Here is a 5,936-nt window from a genome sequence, read left to right as displayed (position 1 = left end):
ATATAATTTTGCGAACAATAGTAGTTGGGAAGCACAATTATTATAGAACTCTGCACGGAGGTTACATACGCTGATAAACATAAAGAAATAATAACAACAAACGTTAGCATGTACGATACATATAAAGACTAACCTAATATTGTGTCGCTACTAATCCTAACATACCTTAGGGAATAAAAATATGCCAGGTTACATTAGATGCTCTCTACTGAGTGTACCTCGGCTATTTGCCCTTTCTTAAGGCATCGGGGCACACCGCCTTAGCACGATGGGCTCTCTCCCACTTCCTTTCCCTCTCTGCTTCATGTGCTTCAGCCGCTGCGAGCTCCTCCGATACCTTCCTCATGTGCTCCTCCTCCTGACGTTTCAGTTGTAGTTCCTCATTCTCTTACTCGTACTCCTTGCATTCGTACATTTCCCTCCTCCACCGCATGCTCATATCGACCCACTGCTTCTTGTGCTCATTTTGCTCATGTTGAGCCATTCCATGAAGTCACATATAGGTGGAGGAGACTTCACAAATGAAAAAAGATGGAAGATTAGTAAAATAGTGCATAAAATCGTATGGAAAGTGCCACATGAGTGATGCTAAACCGGTGAGTACTCGTACGGTCTATGATGAGGTTTATCGTACTGGTAGTTGACACACATGAAGAAGCATAGGCTATATGTGTAGGAGATTTCCTGAGATTCGCGAAGCCTACAAGGGTCACCACAGAAGCACATCAGTGATTCGACCCTCTGGGGATGAAAATTTCTCAATATTTCTTGAGTGGGCTTGGTGGAGCTGAGGAAGACATTGCAGTTGAGAGAGCTGAGGAAGGAGTGGTGTATCCATGGTTGAGGGTGGGGTTATTTATGGTGGCTTAGTGCTGGTACATGGACTGAGTGTATGTGCATGGCTGGGATCTGGATTATGGGATTCCCTGTGAAAGTTAGAAAAGTTATGGTATTGATGCTTGGTAAAGATTCCCTGTGAAAACTATTTTTTGGTGTAGTCATTTGATTCTACCTGGGCATGTCTTGCTATTATAACACAATCGCACCGTAGTATGTGTGACTTGTGCGCTTCTATCTTCAACTCCAGCTCCCTCTTCTCTAACAACATGGAGTAGTTTCTTTTTCATCATGTAGGAACAGTCTCAACTAATCATTAATGATACAAGGGCAACATGGTTGGGTTACCCTTAAAAGCACATCTAAGCACAGTCATGTGTTGAGGTACCTCTCAAAAGAAATGGGCAGCTGGTACTTATTACTATAGCTTTCCAGCAATAAGTACCACGGTGTCTAAAATCTGAGTCAGGAATGAGGTGTTGTCATTTAACGTCGTATGTCCAAGGATTAGATATTATCACCTTGAACTCCCTCTTCTTTAAGAAGCATCATCTCTTTACTGCATGCTGCAGATGGACCTTATCATAAAATATCTGGCTTTTGGTCATCACGATGGAGTCACACTCCCATGCCGACTCGTGTCCATAGTTCACCGTCAACTTCTCCAATGCAAAATTTTTCCATTCTTCCGGTATTCCTACACCTGAGTCCACAAATGTGCTGGAACTCATCGTTATTTGCCTCCATCTAGTCCACTACTGCCTCGTCCCTCTCTCTCTGATCAGCACGCATCGTGGACTGATTTTCTTCCTCGTCGTTACGTTCTTCTCTTGTAGTCTGTATCTCAACCGATGCACTAGTATGTAGGGGTACCTACGGAACCACACTCTCCTGCACCAACTCATAGACAACATTTTCACCAACAGCTTCTACGGTGCTAGGTTCGGCTTCTATCGACCCAACATTGCTCGCTTCTACAAGGATGCAATGGGAAAAACCCTATCTCAACCCCAGTGACACAAATTGTTGTCATTACTTTGAACATGTAACATCCAAGAGCTCCCACTGCCAACCGGTTTCTCAACGTCTTGGAATCAGAACCTTTATCGTCAACTATTGATGTGCCGAACTAAGTTACAACAGATTATACAACCAACATAACACTTGGGACCGTCGAATCTCTCCCCGACTATGCATATCTGTGTCCACATATAGGAAATTACTCATATCCACCCCACTGTTACACTGCATGACATATCCAGGGCTGTAAAAAAACTCTGAACCCCACCACGATCGACATACTTGATTCATCAACCATATTATACTCCTTCGGGTTAAATAATTGTAATCAACATACAATAGCTACGACCACAAAAATCTATTCAACATCATCACTTGTATTCTACATAACCATCAAATATCACCGCTAACATACTCTTTTTTTCACACTAGACTATTCTAAATGTATTGTTGTCAAAAAATTTACTCGATTTCTATTCTAAATTTCCTAAAACTATGAATTATTTGTACTACATATTCATAACAATTCGACTTCAAACTAGTCTAGATTGTCTAACTATTGCAAAATTCCTAACTATGTATGCTCTATGCTACATTATCTATTGTACACGTATCAAAAATTTTCTGCTCAAAGTTCTAAATGAATCACATTTCCCTCTTTCCATTCAAATACAATGCTACGAAAATCCATAACAATTCAAATGTACAATTCCTACATTGACGAAAAATATGTACGTCTAATAATATCCAATTTTCAAATCATATCATATACTTATTTTAACTCTACGTTACCGAAATATTTGAATTTTTCCAACTATTCTACATTTCCTATCTAACTATACTATATTTTCTATAACTAATTTCTGAACTATACATACTATATTCTAGATTTCATACCCTTATTTTTCTAAATTATCTTTCTAAATTATCTCCTCTACTCGACATTTCCCTAATATTCTCTAACTATTTTCCTACTATTTTTCTAATTATTTGTAATTTTCCTAACTATTCCTAATTTCTAACTATTTTCTACTACTTTTTCTAAATCACCTACTGTTTTTCTAACTATTTCATATCTTACATTTTCTCCTAATTTCTAATTTTTTAACTATATTTATTTTTAACTACTACTAAATTTCTAACTATTTCTTTTAAAAAAGAAAACAAAACTTATCGCCGCTGCTGCTTGCCTCGCCAGCCGCCGCTCTCAGCCCGCCGCCGCCCGCTCGTCGCCACACGATTTGTGTATGCTCATACGTGAGAGATAAATCAACGGCCGAGGAATATATAAAGGCATGTTGGTATTTCGCTTGCTGACATGTCATGATGCATCACCTATCGATACGCGGAATGCCGACATGCCACTACACTACACGAAAAGCCTACGTCGCACGACCATTTAGCCGGACTCACAACCTGTTGGCATTCCACGTGTCGACAGACCCGAGACCTAGTGCTACGTAGACTGTCGGCATTCGGAGTACCGACAGGTATTTATTCTTGTAATTTTATGAATTTAGCTATTATTTTGCAATTTTCTAATAAAATAAAATTATATTTTTTTAAAAAATTCTTCTCTACATAGTCTCTCCAGACACTTTGATTAAGAAGGTGTTTGGCCAATTTATTGGTTTGTCTATGGATATTTCTAACTAGTGAACTTTCTCTATATTCTTATCTAGTGGTCACTCCGAAAGAAATGTTGCGAGATTTTTTGATCTAGTTAGAAGTAATTCTGACTATTTTGATTCCTCACTGCTAGTTGGAGTTCGACACGGTTTAGTTTGTGCTTGCACGGTACCTGGATATATCCGGACTTGGGAATGACCGTTAATCCCGTTCCCAAAAACCAAGTTACATCTGCAAATTCCTTTAGTAGGCTGCGTGGCTTCGCTTGCCCCGGCTTGCAAGTTGCAAGGGAAATGAGATAGTTCATCTGGCCTGGTCCGATTCGGACTATACATAATACATGCATGCATGCGGCGTGCCCTACGTGTGTGCCATTACCTTAACACTAGTAATTGCATATGTATTTCACACATATAAAATTAATTTAGTATATAGTAATTCGAAGAAGTAAAAGAATATAATATAATAAAAGAGAAATTTACAGACACGGTAATTGAATCCAAGTGGTCGTGTAACACGGAGATGAATGGTGTTGAGGAGATGGTCGTCATCTATCAACGGAGGTGATTGGCGTTGATAAGGTGGGTATAAGCTGATGAGCGGAGGTAGGCAATGCCCACCTACAGAGGTGATAGATGCGTGACTGGAGTTGAGATTGTTACTTGTTGATTCGTGCAGATGGTAGGTTGTTACTTGTTGATTCGTGCAGACGGTAGTAGAGACCGGAGACTGTGGCTGGATTTTAGAAATAAACTAAGAGAAAGAAAGAGAATACAATCGTTAGAGATCTTGCCGTAGTTTTAAAAGTGAGGAAGAAAATAATACACTATTGATTGGCCTTATCTTTTTATTATGTAATGATTATTTATCTTAATTTAAGTTTTTAAAATAGACTGACATAAGTAAAGAGAGAGCACACTACAATCAAGTAAAACGATCAAGGACGACGCATATGGAGTAGGTTGATTGTTAATCAGCTAATTAATTATGATTTTCTATATTATAAAATGGAGACCAAATTTAATCACAGACAGTTTAATCGTGTAAGATGTACAATAAAATCGTTTAAATTTATTATAACTCATCATTTTAGTATAGGTAAGAAGATATTACCGAAGAAAAAGGCCATGCAAGTCACGTGCATGCGTCTTAGCAGTACATAGTTAAAAAGAGATCTGACAGAGAGCGATCATGCTGCAAGTTGTTGCATTGGCTACAACAGTAGATCGAGAAATACTTGAACCACAACCATAGATAGATGGACTAACTCTTTTTTTTAAAAAAGTAAATGAGCACGCAGTGTGCAAAGCGACTAACTTTTACCAAAAAAAAAGAAACAAACAGGGAACACAAAAACATATAAAAAATCTGGAGATGCGGGGTATCGATCCCCGTACCTCTCGCATGCTAAGCGAGCGCTCTACCATCTGAGCTACATCCCCTTGTGTGGCATTATTTTATTTTATTTATATTATAATTATATGGTCCTTGCTTCCGATTGGTTTCAGTTGAAGGCTTTAGAGATCACGAATCCACTAACTTGGAGGACTCCGATTGGTTTCAGTCCCTGCAGCTAGCTGCGTGGCTTGATTCGGTAGCCACTACTGGCTCACTGCAACAAACTCGTCTCATCGTCTGGGCGTGTACGTCCTACTCCTACCTGCTGCCTCCTGAGCGTCGTTGTGTTAGAATTTGTAAGATTGTATTCCTGAGTCGTACCTGTGACGTGGTGACCGCGTCCAGAGTCGTTAGGTAGTTGCGGACATGCAGGCACAATCCTACTTAACCGGATCACGAATCCATTGTAATCACTTGAGCTATATATGGAACACGATCCCAGCGAGGCCCAGCGAGGATCGGTGCGTTCGGCATTCCCATGCTCCTCTACTACAAATCACTCAGCTTCCGTCTCCTCAATCCGGCCTACTACCCACACCATCTTTCAATTACATGATCAATATGAAACTCACGTAGGATAATCACTTGCTATGGAAAACACAGATGTTACCCTATCTGAGAGGCCAAGGGCTCCTTGGATACATTGATGGCTCCATCCCTCACCCTAGCCAAAAAATCATGCTGCCAGCTGATGAAGAAGGTGGTTCTCGTCGGATCGCCATCAACCTAGACTTCACCACCTGGTACCATCAAGATCAGCTTGTCCTGAGCACCCTCGTCTCCTCTCTCATTGAGGAGGTGCTCGGGAACGTGGTGGGCACGACGACATCGCATGACACATGGCGCACTCTGGAGAAAATGTACGCGTCAAGTTCTCGTGCGCGGGTGATGCAGATACGCATGCAACTCACAACAATTCAGAAGGAAGACATGACCATTGCCAACTACTTCCGCAAGGTAAAGCATCTCGCTGACACCCTCTCTGCCATTGGCAAGCCCCTTGAAGACGAGGAGATGATCACCTACCTTCTTCGCGGTCTCGGCAGTGAGTA

General features: G+C 40.7%; 1 non-coding gene across 1 annotated transcript; it reads right to left on the bottom strand.

The window, feature by feature from the left end:
• Nucleotides 1–4,855: 4,855 nt before the first annotated feature.
• On the bottom strand, nt 4,856–4,928 carry TRNAA-AGC (transfer RNA alanine (anticodon AGC)). The gene has a single exon. It is a non-coding gene; the product is annotated as a tRNA-Ala (tRNA).
• Between the last annotated feature and the right edge of the window lie 1,008 nt (nt 4,929–5,936).

Source organism: Phragmites australis, chromosome 7 (genome assembly GCF_958298935.1).
Source record: "Phragmites australis chromosome 7, lpPhrAust1.1, whole genome shotgun sequence".
NCBI classification, from domain to species: Eukaryota; Viridiplantae; Streptophyta; class Magnoliopsida; order Poales; family Poaceae; genus Phragmites; species Phragmites australis.
The sequence above is the reverse complement of the archived record's forward strand: the minus strand, read 5'-3'. Positions and strand labels throughout refer to the sequence as shown.